The sequence below is a fragment of the Apodemus sylvaticus genome, chromosome 7, assembly GCF_947179515.1.
Source record: "Apodemus sylvaticus chromosome 7, mApoSyl1.1, whole genome shotgun sequence".
Lineage (NCBI taxonomy): Eukaryota > Metazoa > Chordata > Mammalia > Rodentia > Muridae > Apodemus > Apodemus sylvaticus.
The window spans coordinates 101,257,053-101,273,497 of record NC_067478.1 but is presented as its reverse complement, the minus strand read 5'-3'; the positions used below and the strand labels follow the sequence as shown (position 1 = coordinate 101,273,497).

The 16,445-nt window shown below is 43.8% G+C and overlaps 1 pseudogene; it reads left to right on the top strand.

The window, feature by feature from the left end:
• Positions 1-765: 765 nt before the first annotated feature.
• On the top strand, positions 766-1,535 carry LOC127690110 (40S ribosomal protein S6-like; annotated as a pseudogene).
• The last annotated feature ends 14,910 nt before the right edge of the window (positions 1,536-16,445 follow it).

Sequence of the window (16,445 nt, the reverse complement as noted above, 5' to 3'; positions counted from 1 at the left end):
GTTTGATGATTAATCTTCCTGGATTTGAAGAAAAAAAATACGTTCCAGGATCCCACAAGTAGTCAGTCTTCTGGAAGTTTCCCTGTTGTCTCCTCCTCTTCATTTTCATAGATGCATTTATTTTATGTGTGTTTTACTTACATAATATATGTGTGTACTACATGTGTACCTGATGCCTGAAGAGGTCCGAAGAGCACATTCAATCACCTGGAACTGGAATCACAGATAGTTGTGTGCCACCACATGTGTGCTGGAGATCAAACTGTGATCTTCTGCAAGAACAAGTACTCTCAGCCACTGAGTCGTCTCTTTAGCGCCCAGCCATCTTCTGTCATGATCTGTATCAGGATGGTATCCCGACTTTAGGAATGAACTGCTCTTGTATCCCTCCCTCCCGTTGTTCTGCAGAGCAGTTATCCCCTTCAGTGCTCAACTCAAAAGCTACCTCCTCCATAAAACCATTTTGCCATAACCAGAGAAATCTGTCTGCCCTCCTTTCTATCCATAAAACCTGATGCACACTTCGGTGGTAACAAATACAGACCGAGTGTCTCTTAGCTGAAATGCTTTCAACTAGAATTGTTTCAGAGTTCTTCCATAGTTTAGAAAAGGTGCAAAGATAGAATGAGCTATCTCAGGCGTGAGACGCGCATCTAAACCCCAAACCCATCTCTGCTTTTTATGTAGTGTTAGGGCGCAAACAAGGAAGGTCCCAATGTGACCTGGGTTAAGTGGAAGTCGGGCCTCTTTTTTGTGACACCTCCTAGGCGGTCGGCTGTGTCAAGATGAAGCTGAGTATCTCCTTCCCTGCTACTGGCTGTCAGGAACTCACTGAAGTCTATAGAAGATGAACGCAAGCTTTGGATCGTCTATGAGAAGCGTATGGCCACAGAAGCAGCTGTTGTTGTGGCGAGTGGAAGGGCGTGGCCCGGATCAGCCATGGGAATGATAAACAAGGTTCCGCCCCCACCCCCCCCCCCGCCCAGAAGCAAGGCGTTTTGACCCATGGCAGGGTATGCCTGCCGTTGAGTAAGGGGCATTCTTGTTATAGACCAAGGAGAACTGGAGAGAGGAAGCACAAGTCTGTTCGTGGGTGCCCTGTAGATGCCAATCTGAGTATTCTCAACTTGGTTATTGTAAAGAAAGGAGAGAAGGATATTCCTGGACTGACAGATACTACTGTGCCTCGTCAGTTGGGACATAAAAGAGCTAGCAGAATCCGAAAGCTTTTTAATCTCTCCAAAGATGATGTCCACCAATATGTCGTCAGAAAGCCCTTAAACAAAGAAGGTAAGAAGCCCAGCACCCAAGATTCAGCGTCTTGTTACTCCTCGTGTCCTACAACACAAACGCCCACTACTGCTCTGAAGAAACAATGCACTAAGAAAAACAAGGCGGAGGTTGCAGAATATGCTAAACTTTTGGCCAAGAGAATGAAGGAAGCCAAAGAAAAGCGCCAGGAACAGATTGCCAAGAGACGCAGGCTGTCCTCGCTGAGAGCTTCTACTTCTAAGTCTGAGCCCAGTCAAAAGTAAGTCTTTAAGAGTAACAAATAATGACCTTGAATCTCAAAAAAAAAAAAAAGGAATGTTCCAGACAGTCACACAATGAAGGTTTGCTCTCCAGTGCATCCATGTGCAGAGGTATGAATCATGGGGGTTCTGACTTTTTAAAAAACTGTCTATTTCTTCACATTTTCATATGTATATAATATATCTTATTATAATTCTCCAACTCTCCTCTCATCCATTTCCTCTTTCTCCTTCCAATAAGCACCCTCCTACTCTCATGTCTTTTTGGGGGGAGTGGGGGAAGACAGTTTTCAAAACAGGGTTTCTCTGTGTAGCCTTGGCTGTCTTGGAACTCTATGTGTAACCAGGCTAGCCTCGAACTCAGAGACCCACCTGCCTCTGACTCCCTAGTGTTGGGATTAAAAGCATGCACTACCAGCACCCGGCTTTATATCTACATACATGTGTATATAGTCCACTATATTCAATTAATATTGCCCGAATGAGCATGAGAGAATAGTTGTTTACTTGAACAAGGACAACTTACATTGGCTACATAACTGAGGAATATGACTCCCTCTCTTTTAGCAACTGTCTAAACTGTCTCGGTTACTTTTCTAATGCTGTAAAGATACACCATGATTGAAGCAATTTATAAAAGAAAGCAAGCATTTAATTTGGGGCTCACAGTTCCAGCAGGTTAGTCCATGGCCCTCATGGTGGGAAGCTGGCAAAAGCACAGCACTGAAACAGTAGCTAAGAGCTTGCTTCTGGTCCACAAGCAAGAGTGGGAGGAAGAGACAGACAGGACAAACAGACAGACAGACAGATAGGTGCACTCACACACAGAGAGAAGGACACAGAGAGATAGAAGGGTGGGGGCTATCTGGGAACGGCGTGGGCTTTTGAAACCTCAGAGTCTGCTTCCAGGAAGAACCTTCCTCCAACAAGGCCACAGCTTCTAATCCTTACCACACAGTTCCACTCACTGGGTACCAAGCATTCGAATATATGAGTCTGCATGGACCATTCTCATTCAAACCAACATAGCAACCTTTACGTGCCCATAGCTTCTCAGCAAAAGTGTGGAACCTATTTCTATTCACTATGGAGTGTCAACGAGCCCAGTCTTGTGCAGGTAGCCAATGTGCGCTGAGTTCATCGGTGCAACAGCCACATCCTGTACACAGTACATTTCACAGCACTCCTTTCCAACCTTCAGCTCTTATGTTCTTTCCACTCCCTCTTCTATGACATTCCCCGAGTCTTGGAGAGATGCCCTGTGTCTTAGTTAAGGTTTCTATTGCTAGAATAAAACACCTTGACCAAAAAGCAAGTTATGGAAGAAAGGGTTTGTTTGCCTTACACTTCTACTCTGTAGATCATCACTGGAAGAAGCCAGGACAGGAACTCAAATAGGGTAGAAACCTGGAGGCAGGAGCTGACGGAGAGGCCATGGAGGGATGCTGCTTCCTGGCTTGCTCACCATAGCTTACTCAGCCTGCTTTCTTATGTAGTATATAAACTGAGGGTTTTGGCATCTGATGTGTAAAGTGAAGACAGGGCTTCTCCAAGGGAAGAAGGTTTTTACTGTAGATATGAGGGAGAGTACAGCCAGAGGCATCTGAAGGAGTCCAGAGCAGAGATAGAAAGTATTTGGCCATGAGAGGGGTGCCAAGGAGCAAGAGAGGAAGGCAGAGTGTGGACAAAGGAGACCGTAAGAGAGGGGCAAGAAGGGGACCAAGAGAGGAAGACACAAGAGAGAACCAAGTGCTTGCAGGGTTGAAATGGCAAGGAACAAGAATCTAGGGGGAGGGAAGCCCATTAACTGGAGAAATTCAGGGGTGGGATGAGAAGAGCTGAGCAGGGCCTCCGGTTCTGCGGTTCTGCGGAACTTGGAGGCCAGCATGAACTTTGCTGTGCTAATAGGCACCACAGAGAGCCATTCGTGAGAGTTTCTTTGGAACCAAACACCCAGGACCACCAGCCCAGGGATAGCCCCACCCACAATGGGCTGGGCCCTCCCATCAATCACTAAGAAAATGCCATACTCGTGGGTCTTACGAAGAGGCATTTCCTTCTCGAATGAGATTTCCTTCTCTCAGATGACTCTAGCTTGTGTGGAGCTGTCATAAAACTAGCCAGGGCACCCTGTTTAGGGCTGAGCACTCAACAATCCCTCATTTGTAGCAGAGGATTCTGAATTCGTCCATGAATTGATGTATGAAGGGAGGAGTTTCTAACTTGATGGGCTTTTAGCAGGTGATGTGGACTGAGAAGGCAACGCCTAATTGAAAGGCATCATCCCTTGGGCTACATCTTGGCCTACTTCTGTCCTCCATGGACAGAGCTTTGCTCTATCACAGCGTTCAGCCTCACCACAGACTTGGAAACAAAGGGTACTGAGACTCCTAAACCATGAACCAAAATAAATCTTTCCTCCCCTAGGTTGCTTCTCTCAGGTGTTTGTTTGGTTATTTGTTTGGTTGTGTGTTTGTTTGGTTGGGTTTGCCACAGGCCCAGAAAGCTGACTATCATACATATATACCTCGTCCACGCAGTTTGAAAGTAATTTTGTACAATATTTTTGCTGCCATCTGCCGGATCAGGTCAGGTGGAATTTCTCTTCTTGTGGTATCAGTTTCATGGTCCAAAACTTTCAGGTTTTGGATTAACTTTTTTTTCCTTTAAAGTATTTTTTAATTATTTATTGTTTATGTGTTTATTTTTATTTTATGTGCATTGGTGTTTTGCCTGCATGTGTGTTGGCTTCCCTGGAACTGGAGTTACAGAGAATTATGAGATGCCATGTGGGTGCTTGGAATTGAACCTGGAAGAGGAGCAGTTCTCTTAACTGCTCTTCCGTCTTGCCAGCCCTTTGGCTTTTTTTTTTTTTTTTTTTTTTTTTAAGATTTCAGACTAAAGTGTTCAACCTTCAGTCCCAGTCAGTGACATTAACAACCTTGGTCTATGCACTTGTTCTAAAATGTCCTGTGTTTGTTCCTTAACAGGACTCGGGTAGCCACTAACCTCAAAGTTGAGGCCAACTCAATGTATCCTGTCCAGACGGGCTTCAGTAATGACGGACTATCAGTTTTCATGCAAGACTGAATGCTTCCTTTCTGCTGGAGTGCTAGCCTGCTGTTATTTTAGAATATACAAAGTCACCCGACATACTGGGTTATGTGCCAAAGACCAGCCTCAGCTTAGAAGGGGGTTCCTCAGAAAAGGGGAGTGCTTGAGAGCAGTAAAAAGAACAACTCAAAATCAAATCGTGGGTATAAGCAGACAGCCTTGCCGTCTAGTCCCTAGCCAACTCTGTAGATAGTCCTTGGCTCTGTAGTCTGCCTGAGACAGCTCTTTGCTCAGAAATAGCTCTCTCATGATAAAAAAATTCTAAAAGCTCTCTGGATAGCTCGTTTTGTTTTGTTTTGTTTTGTTTTGTTTTGTTTTGTTTTGTTTTGTTTTGTTTTGTTTTGCTTTGAGACAGGCTTTCTCTGTATAACCCTGGCTGTCCTGGAACTCACTCTGTAGACCAGGCTGGTCTAGAACAAAGAAATCTGCCTGCCTCTGCTTCCCAAGAGCTGGGATTAAAGGCGTGCGCCACAACTGCCCTGCAGCTCATGGGTTTTTTGACCAAAATCAGAAAATTTGCTATAAAAAAGATTCTTGGTTTTTCTAGAAAAAAAATTCTAAAAGAGCTGTGTTCACTCTCTCAGGGTAGCTGCTAAAAAAAAAAAATCTAAAAGAGACATGTGAACTCTCTAAGTGATTCTTGGGATTTCTGAAATACTGTTAGAGAAAGTTCTAAAAGAGCTATGAAAATATTTAAAAGAGTTGTGCTTGCTCTCCATAGATATTCTGACCAAAATCAGAGATCCTGTCAGAAAAAAATTTCTAAAAGAGCAATGTTCGATCTCCAGAGACCTCCAGACAGCTCAGCTCTTGCTGGAAAAAAAAAAAAGTCTAAAAAATGAACTGCAATTGCCCTCAGCGGGCTCATCTCAACTAGGTCAAAGCCCAGTCTTTTATTTACATATCAATTCAGTCATTTATTCCAGGTTCCCTTTTGACCATCCCAAGAATCAGCATTCCATGATCTTAGAAAAACAGCAAGTGCATTTTTTTAATATTGCAAATGAATTTATAGATCTGCCTGCCTTCGTAAGCACAAAAAATAAACATAGCTAGGTGTAATCACATCCTGAGATTACCATTCCAACCACTCCTGGACCTAAATTCTCTCTGTTCTAGGCTGACCTTGAACTCAGGAATCTGCCTGCCTTTATATCTTTCTGACAAGCTGGCTCATAGTGCAGCTGCCTGTTTTTCTAGGTCTTCAAAGCCCTTCATAATTCATATTGCATCCTTATATTTTGCATAGTTGATAATTATATATTTTTGAACTCATATTTTCCAGAGTTCCTTCCCACAGCCTTAAGAGCTGTTCCAAAGGTATCAACATTCAACATTTTGCTGAGACTTTAAACACACCCTCACTTCCTGGACTCCCGCGGTCTCTGATTATCATGGAGTCATTGACCTTGTCTGAGAGGACACTCCCCTAAAGGAGGAACATAAAGTAAAATATATAAAGCCTCAAACCCAGCAACTGTCAGCACTCACGGAGGCCCACGCCCTGCTGGCTCTGTTCCAGGGGCAGGAAACTATGTCATATCTTCCATATGGCCAAGCAGGACACAGCAGATATGCCTTTAGTCCCAGAACTGAGGAGACAAAAGCAGCTGGATCTGGTGAGTTTGAGGCCTGCCTGGTCTGCATAGAGTCTTCCAGGACACCCAAATGCCCCAGAGACTGCTAGTAGGTAGATACAACCAGACCTATATTTATCATCCAATGTCTCAAATGAAGACGAGAGTCTCAATCTGCCCAGATTTACCTAGCTAACTAGAGATGTGAGGCTTGCCTATTTGCAAAGCAAGCTAACATAGTCATACTGTTGTTTCCTAGAGCATCCTCCGAGCCAGTACTCCCCACGTGATAGGTGCCCATGTCAGAAGTAGAGGCAATGTGGGGACTCATCATAACTCTGTCTGCACTAGTTAGGAAAGGCAGCCTTGGAGCTCTGGGAGAGACACAGAGAACTGTCTTTTGGCATAGAGGACAGCTTGCCCAAACTTCAGTGCCAAAGTCCAGGAACTGGCAGTAGAACATTCCCTTAGGAATTAATAGCTGGCCAGCAGCTAGCTGTGTGACTGCAAGAAAATCACTAGCTAGTTCTCTATTCAGCAATAAACAAGTATTGAACTCTACCGTCTCCAAGATGCCCCTTTACTAGAGAAGTTAATTCTATCAATGTACTCCAGACAAGTGTGGGACTTTCTGGCAAATTATTTCTGGAATAGAGGAGAGAGAGAGAGAGAGAGAGAGAGAGAGAGAGAGAGAGAGAGAGAGAGAGAGAGAGAGAGAGAGACTTCAGGAGGAAAGTATTAGGTAAAGAATTACAGTTTTTTTTTCAAATTGGCTAAAAGAAGGCAAAGTCACAGTACCTTATTCTACAGCTGGCTAGGGGAAAATGCAGATGTGAAAACATACTTATTTCTATGTCAGCTTTTTCTTTCTTTTCTTTTTTTTTTTTTTTTTTTTTTTTTTTTGCTGGTAAGATTTTTCATCTATTTCAATTAAGCAAAGCAATGAATTTGCTACACAGGCTGCCAGAATAAACGATCTAACTGGTAACTATCATTTTTGTTCCACTTTATTCATACATTTTGTAGAAGAACAAGTGTTGAACATTTTAATGTGAAACTCATGGAATAGAAGCACATTGATATGAAATTTAAATGACATAATTTTTCTTTGCTAGCTAAACTTAGTAACTTGAGTCTTCTGGCTGGGGGAAATCACATATGCAAAATAACATTAGTCTTAGACTACTTTAGATGCTGTCAAATTTCAAAGAATGCTTAACCTTTGGGCTTTGGATTAACTGAAGGAACGCTGTGCATTGGGAAGTCTTCTGCACTCTTTCTGCTTCTTGGCTTCGCCCCACGCCTTTCTTCACAACCTCTTTTTTGGTGACATCTCCCTGATTTTATCTCTTGATTTTCCAGGTTCCCGTTTGCTCTTCCCATTTCCCCACCCATTATTGTTCCCAAATTATCTCATTTCTCAGCCAACCTTTCTCCATCCTAATTTCATGAAAGCTAGTCCTCCAGGTGCTCCAGTCCTGAGGATTGGTCTTCTGTGACTATGTCCTCATAACTACTCTAAGTGCTATGACAATCCTGGACTGACTGCACTGAAGCTTGTAGGGTTGTCTTTTGGGCTCACCTTTAAAAAAGTACTAATGAGTTGGAGTGGTTTCAAGGAAGAACACACCCATAATTATTAATAGGTATTGAGAAAGTTGTTGCTGAATGCTATGAGGTATGCCTGTAGTCCAAGATGCTTGAGCCCAGGTCTGGGCAATATGGTGAGACTCAATGCCTAAAATAATAAAAACAATAATACTGAGGAAGAACAGGAAGAGGAGGAAGAAGATGAGGAAGAAGAGGAAGAAGAGGAGGAGATGACTAAAGAGAGGTCAGTTGGGCAGTCAGTACTATGAAAATTTGGGGAGGCATTGGGGGCTTTAGTTTAGTAATAGTGCAGTTGCCTATTGAAACTTTGCGAACCCATGCACAAAGTCATGGGTTCAAGTCATACCATTAAAGAATGAAGTAAAACCTTTGTTAAAAGAAAGAGAAACCAGAAAAAGTAAAGGAGGTGTAGAGACTGAATAGAAGGCTAACAAAACAAACCAAGATCTGAGAGACGAAGGAACAGCTTTTACAAGCTCTATTGTGCAGCAAGGTGGCCGCAGCCTATCCAGATGCTTCGTGTGTCTCACAGTTGCTCTAGGAGTAGATTTCAAAGGTATATGAAGTACAGAAATGCCACTTTCTTGATATGAGCATTCCACAACGTATATGTGTTATCAGGCCAACTCATTTGTGCCTCAGAAACACATACTATTGTTAGTTTTAATTTTTTGATTAAAAAAAGGAAAAATTTATTATTTCGGGAAAACTTTAAGCCATTAGAGATGTTTAAGACAGGAGAGTGAACTTATTGTTTTCCCCTGGAAAATGAAAGAGGAAGAGTCATCACAAGTCACAGAAGGCAGATTTCAGCCCCATATGCTGTGGTTTGGCAGCGAGGCATCCCCTGAAAAAGCCTACATGTTGGAGTTTTGTCTCCAGATGGTGGTACTACTTGAGACTCTGACCTAATCCACAAATCAATCTACCAATGACTCCTGATTTATTAGAGAGACATAAAAGCTTAAGAACGCAGAGCCTACGTGTAAGGAAGCAGGTGGCTAGGTGTGTGCCATTAGCAGGACGTCCCTGGCTCCCTTCTCTCTGTCTCTTTCTGCTTCCTGGCTGTGCTGGAGTGAGCAGCCCTGTCTCACCATAACCCTTAACACCAGGATGCCTGCCTTCACCACAGATCTGAACCAACAGAAAGGGTCAACCAGATAAAATCTCGGAAACCATGAACCAAACAATAGGGTTTTTTTTTCTTTTAAACATTGTTTGTTTCATCCGAAAAGCTGCAAGTGTAGCGTATAAGGAAGAGGGTCTGAAATATCAGAAGTGTCTGTTCATAGGATGGGCTAGTGAAAGAATAGAAAATACAGCCTAACTCCAGCTTTCTAAGGAGCCCCAAACACGTCATATTCCAGAGTCCACTTTTTGTGCTCTTTGTTAGAAACTAGGTAAAAGGTCACATTCCAGAGCCCGCCCTTTGTTCAGAGCTAGGAAAAAAGGCCTTGAATAGGTGATTCTGGCCCCACAAGGTAACTGGAAATGAGCTAAGCTTATCTTGCTTCTGTAAACTGCTTACACCATTACCCCTATCCAAAGAGTTCACGCAGCTATAGACTCCAAGAAAATAGGAAACTAATTGGTCCACTGAGCATGGGCTCCGATAATTTAAACTGATTGGCCTAAAAACTATGGAGTGGTACAAATCGATTGGCTCGAATTTCGCAGGCTCTCCAGGCTAAGAAATGAATGATTTGTGATTCGCGGGCTTTGTTGTAAACTTATAAAAACTGTCGCAATTTGGCACTTGGGGTCCACAGTCCTCTACCCCTGTGCAGTGTACAGCTGTGGAACCCAGAATTCTGGAATAAAGAAATCCTCATGTTATTGCATCGAGACTGTTTCTTGCGAGTGATTTGGGTTTCGCCTTCTGAGGTATGGGGCTCTGGGGCACCCTCGGCTTTTGGGGGTCTTACACTAGTCCATGAGTGAAGAACTTCCACGTGACTAAACATGACCAAATAGAAATTCACTGGTCACCTGGAGAAACCATTTTTCAAGAGGGAGATTCCTACAACTGTCATCCATTGAATATTCCTCCTCTTCCTCCTCTTCATCCTGTGCTTTTGAAAGAATGATATTTTTGGAATGATTTCTTTATTTCTATTTTATGTGTATGAGTTCTTTGCCTACATGTGTGCATGTGAATTGAATTATTTTCTTTAAAAAAAAAGTGTCGCCAGATAGTGGTGGCACACACCTTTAATCCCAGCACTTGGGAGGCAGAGGCAGGCGAATTTCTGAGTTCAAGGTCAGCCTGGTCTACAGAGTGAGTTCCGGGACAGCCAGGGCTGGAAACCCTGTCTCGAAAAACAACAACAACAAAAACCCAAAAAAAGTGTCCTTGCTTGTGCATACATGTGCTTGCTGGGTGTATGTGTGAGGTGGTTGTGTTTCCACCATGTTAATGCATGGAAGCCACAAAAAGATGTCAAGTGGCAGGCTTTATTATTTTCCCTCTTTATTTCCTCCAGGGAAAGCCTCTCCTGAGCCTGGAGCTAGGCAAGTGACCAACAAGTCCCAGCAATCCTCCTGCCTCTGCCCGCCACAATACTAGGGGTTACAGGCACAGGCACAGTCATAGCTGGCTAGCTTTTGAGGATTTGCAGCCAGGTCTTCACACATACACAGAAAGTGCTCTTAACCACTGAGCCATGGTCCCTGCCCCATAAATGAACACTTTCTGTTCTGTAGTTCAACTCTACACTGGGGTCCGGAGACATAAAGCTGAATATAGAATGCTCTGAATCAGACAGGAAATGATGCTAACAGGTAGCAATAGCTCACTACCTAACAAAATAGACTGAACTTGTTTTTAATTTTTGTGGTGTGTATGTGTGTATGTGGTGTGAGAGTAGGTGTGTGCATATATGCGGTGCATGTATGTATGTGTTTGTGTGTAGTGTGTGTGTATATGTGTGTGGTATATGCATGATGTGTGCGAGTGTGCGTGTATGAGTATTATGCTTTTATGTATATGTGTGGTGCATGTGTGTGTAAGTGGGGAGATGTTTGTGTGGAATGTGTGTGTACGTGTGTGCGTGTGCATGAGTAAGTTCTCTCTTTCCACTGTGAGGTTCCAGGGTTCAAACTAAGGTCAACAGACTTGAGTGGCAAGCGCTTTTATCAGCTGAGCCACTTCACTGGCCAGAAACTTGCTTTTCATGTACTGAAACTTTTCAGCACCAACTCCATCTGCCTAAATTCCAAAATGTAGGTCTCTGTCTCCTGGGGGAGAGCCTTCTTATCTAACCTAGAGCTGGAGGCTGTGTTTGTTTGTTTTCAGGCAGAGTTTTGTAACCCAGCCCAACCAACTGACCTCAAACTCAAGATCCCCCTGCCTCGGTGCTAGGTTTATAGGCATGTACCATCACACCTGACTTGAGAGGTTTAAGGAAAGAAAATTATGGCAACCCTTAGTGGAGTCAGTGATCTAACAGATGGCTCTAAAAACCTTTGTGTTGCTGTGGTATCCATCTGGACAAAGAAAGGGAACTATGTGTGCTGAGCTGGTATCAGACCATATCCAAAGCAAGTAGGGTCACTTCTCTGTGTGTGTGACTCAAGCTCCTCTCCTTTCAGAAACCCTGAGGCACTAATGACCTCATTCTGCTAAGGCAGATTGTCAGAGGAGATGAAGTATACAGGCCATGTTTAAAGGCCGGAGCCTAAAGAGGACAGAGCTCTGATCTTAGCCAAAACAAAGCCAAACCGTCAGGTTGCTGCAGTGTGTTCAGTCATTCGGGGCTCCTCAGTGACCTGAGGTAAGAGGCCCAGAGTTTCAGAGGGGCTTTTAGTGATTTTGCTTATACAAGAAAGTGTCCTGATGAGACTCAAAGAATTGGGACAGCTTGTGTCCTATACTTGGGGCTCACGTCACTCGACGGTTAACACTGGGTCACTGCTTTGGACGCCCTGTGCGCCTCTCTTATTGGCATTTACTCGCAGTGACAACTCAGATATGAGCCCAGAAGGTCAGCATTGCTTCTTTTTCTTTCAGAAAAAGCCCTGTCTCTTGAGGCCAGGATGCTGATCCAGGACAGATGGGATTCCTTTGGCAGAAGTGACCCCAAGGTTCTGTGAGTGTCCTAAGGGGGAAATTTCATTTTGCTGTTTGCAGCGCAAACAGGATGCCACATCCTTCAAGCACAGCAGAATAATGAACCTCCCGGAAATGCCAAGGAGTCCTTGAGGAGCTGAAACAGCCTTGATTCCGGAGAAAGGGAAAAAAACTGTAATAATGATATTAACCCCAAGAAACTACTTAGAGGACTCGGTTGAATTTTTCATTTTTTTTTAAATAAATAAATAAATATTGCAGACTTGAAAGTAAAGAAGTAAAGCACTATAAAAAAGAGACATCCCAAAAGGAGGTCTCTTGAAAGAGTGGATGCTGTAACAGTATATCCACATGGCTCTTTCTAGCACAGCTAACCTACTAGGGAAGAGAATGGGTAGGAGGTAACATTCACACCAGCCAAGCAAAGGAAATGTGCACTTAATTTCAAACAGTGCTCCTGGGCTCCCTATTGCTGGAGTCACCAGACAACAGAGGAACAGAAAATAACAATATTATTTGAAAATAATGTGTGCCAGTATGAGGGAGTTCTCTCTGCAACCACTGCAGACAATTCCCATGCATGTGTTTACCTGAGGGTAGCAGATTCCAAAGGGACTCCAAACCAGCCAGCGCTGATTCTCAGAGGAGTCATCTGTATTACAGATGTGGGGCAGAGGTCTCATTCGATCAAATTATTGTGGAAATACCTGATTTATCAGAATTTTCAGTGCTGCTATATAGCAAGGTATCTAGGTACATTGCAATGTTCCAGTAAGGAGGCCAGTATGTGGTAGCTCTCAAATTTAGATTAAAAAGGCATCTTTTTGTGTGGACTGCTCCCTGGTCCTAGCATTCTAGCAATGCTATCTGAGGGCTCTCTTTTAACCCCGTGTTTATCATCTATTGTGGCCATGTTACTTGAGCTGGTGGTTCCCCCTCAGCTGACCTCCATAAGTCCCAGCCTTAGACACCTCCACCATGTTCCTTTTATGACTCAGTTAACTTTACCAAGTTTCTCTCTTCTGCTGCATCTGCGATACTACAATATCTGGTCCAATATACCTCTACTCTTCCTAGGAATAAAGAAAGACAAGTAATACTACTTTCATATGAAAGGCAAGAACTGTCCTGGACACTTATTCAGTGTCCTTTAGCATTCATGGAGAATCGCTTCCAGAACCCTGGGATACCAACATCCCCAGATGTCCAAGTACTCTACATAGGATTTGCACATAACCTACACATATCCTCCCGTACAGTTTAAAATTTCTCTAGAATACATATAATGTGGATGCCACGAAAATAGTTGTCTTATTTATTTAGAGAATAATGACAAGGAAAAACACACTCCATACAGATGCAATGCTTTATTTACTTATTTAATTATTTACTCGTTTATTTAAGATAGACTCTATAAGCCAGGATAGCCTTGAACTCTCTACAGGCACAGATAATACTGAACTTCTGATCCCCCTACGTCTACTTGCTAAGTGATAAGATTATAGTCATGCTCAACTGCTTGATGTGATCCTGGGGATTGAATTGAGGGACTCTCGCATTTCTGGCAAGTATTCTGCCATCTTAGTTCCATCTGAAGGACCCTGGCACACCCAGGCCTGGCAAACATGGCCCTGGCAGACCTCGCCCTTGCCCCTTCTCTCTCCTTTGCTAACCATAGATTACATCCCAAAGGCTAGCCATCAATGATTATTCCCTTATCTGAACACTCTTAAGCCAAATTCATTCCTGAGGATGACTACCAATGTCCAGCAATCAAAAGCCCCCTTTGGTTCACCTAATTAACATGCCTAATCAAAATATCCCACCGCATCCTAGACCATTCTAACACAGACCTCCCTTTTTTCTCTTTTTAAAAATTACATGTGCAAGGTTGTTTGCTGCTGTTTTCTGCCTGGGTCAGAAAGCATCCGCTTCGACTCTTCTTCCCTGCTTAATAAAGGATCTCTCTGTGGAAACAGAATTTTGGGTGTGGTTTATGCTTAGTTCAGGGCCCAGGAGAGAGCTCCCACTGGGCAGGATTTATTTGTTTGTTTGTGTTTTACATGAAGTCCAGGGCTAGCTTCAGATTTGTAATACAACTGGGATGACCTTGAACACCTGATCCTTCAGCTTCCACTTCCCAAGTTCTGGTACTACGAGAGTGTGCCACCAGAACTAAAAAAAAATTCAATTAAAGAATGTATTTGAACCATGGTTGTTTGGATCTGTGGGTGTGGAAGGTGTGGGGATGAAGGGTCATCTGTGTTTATTTGTTCATTTGACTGTCTCCAAAACCTCACCAAATCTTTCCGTTTTTAAAATGTATGTGGACATTTTGCCCACATGTATGTGTGTGCACCACTTGAGTACCTGTTACCTAAGGAAGCTAAAAGAGGGAGTGTTAAATACCCTACAACTACAGACTGTTGAGAGCCACCATGTGGATTGTGAGACTCGAACTCACGTTCTCCAGAAGAGCAGGCAGTGCTCTTAACCACTGAGGCATCTATCCCTCCAGCCTCTCTCTTAAATGTTTACAAGTAGAAAAACAGACAGGATTGATGACTTGTCCAAGGACCCATGGCTTATGAGCAGCAGTCACGGGATGAACATGGGCATTGAGCCACTGAGAGGAGCGGGTGAGGAGGAGCCAGAGACAGTCCTTGGGTTCAGACTGGAAACTGTGTATCTCCCAGCAGCTTCCGGTGCCTCCTCACTGGCTTCCGTTGTTCAACTTAATTTCTAACCTGCTCGTCGCTTTCGGCTTTATCTTTCCAAAGAGCCGAAAGAACTTGTTGCGGGGTGGAGGGGACAAGTTAAGAACAAATGACTGGCATGAAGTAAACCACAGCTCAAGCAGAAATAGTAACAGAGCACCCCATATTGTTTCTGCTTCTAACAGAAACCGAAATCACTGACAGGTATCGGTTATGTGCCGGGCACACACCTAAACACTGACACATGAATGGACACAGAGATAAAGGCATCTCAAAACACACCTTGAAAACAATATACAGCACCAAGGTCCTGGAGGCTGATGGAAGGAGCACCCTTGCCTCAAAATATCCTTCCATGGAGGCCCGAACTCGGCCACTTGGAATTCTGTGAAACCTCTAAAGAGGAAAGTGTGGAGCTGTTCCTTTGCAAAATCAGGATCCAAAGGGCTAGACTAATTACTCCAATACCAGCTTGCCACTGGGCACAGATTCCAAATCCTGAATCCCTCAAGGCTCCGTCTCTACAAACTTCTCTGATAATGGAAATACTGAGGGAAAGAAGTTCAGCGACACGAGGCTGTTACTTAGGACCGCAGCCAGATTCTCCCCAAAGGCAGGGCTGCACAGGAAGTTTTGACTTTGAGTTTGCTGACCATCACTGTAGGGGTCCTTTCTTCAGAGCAGGTGTCTGGGATGCTGTTCCCAAGCTTTTCCTTAGGTCCTAAAGTGACACTCTCCTCGAAGACACCATCCCTTGGGCTGATGATTTACTTGGGAAACAGTCTTCAGGTCTCTTTGAACCATCTCGCCCCTGCCGAAGGATGAAACCTAGGACGAAACCTAGGACTTCCAGCATGGGAAGCAAGCTCTCTACAATAAATAATATTCCCTGTACCATTAAAATATATTAGATCTGAGGCTGGAGAGATGGCTCAGCGGTTAAGAGCACTGACTGCTCTTCCGAAGGTTCTCAGTTCAAATCCCAGCAACCACATGGTGGCTCACAAGCATTTGTAACAAGATCTGATGCCCTCTTTCTGGAGTATCTGAAGACAGCTACAGTATACTTACATATAATAAATAAATCTTTAAAAGAGAGAGAGAGAGAAGTAGAGGCCGGCCATGACCACGTGGAGAGAAGGGAAGAGGAAGAGGGAACAAGGGAGCAAGAGCCAAGAGAGGGGAGGGGCCAAGCAGGCCATTCCTACCTGGCTGTTGCCAAGTAACTGTGGGGGTGGAGTCCAGAGTGATATATATATATATATATATATATATTCTTAAACACATACTCTGCACTGCCTTTGCCAAAACAGATGGTTTCCAAGTCACTGAATCAAACGCCTTTAGCCAAAAAGGGCTCTCTATCTAGCCCAACTTATATTATCCTTAGCTTCATAGATAAGGGCCTGAATCTCAGACCGGATAGCCCTACCCAAAGTCATACGGCAAATAATTAGAACAGTCACTCAAGGTTATTACTTAGTAGCTAGTCCTGGTGGTTTAGCGTGTCAGTATGGAAAGGAATCATAAATACAGTGACATTTTCAATATCCAAAACTAGGACATTTGGACTGACAACTCGTAGTGCGTTCGCAGAGACGTGTGTGTGTGTGTGTGTGTGTGTGTGTGTGTGTGTGAGAGAGAGAGAGAGAGAATTGGTGCTGTCCCAGAAAACAGGATCTGTGGTCCTGACTTGCGAGGGATCAATCTCAGTCTGATCCTCTTATTCATAGCTGAGGCCTCTGAAGCCGGAAGCAGCTCAGTGACTTGACCGAAGACGAGGAGGTGGGCAGAAATGTTTTCTGTTTTCTCAAGCCTCAAGGTT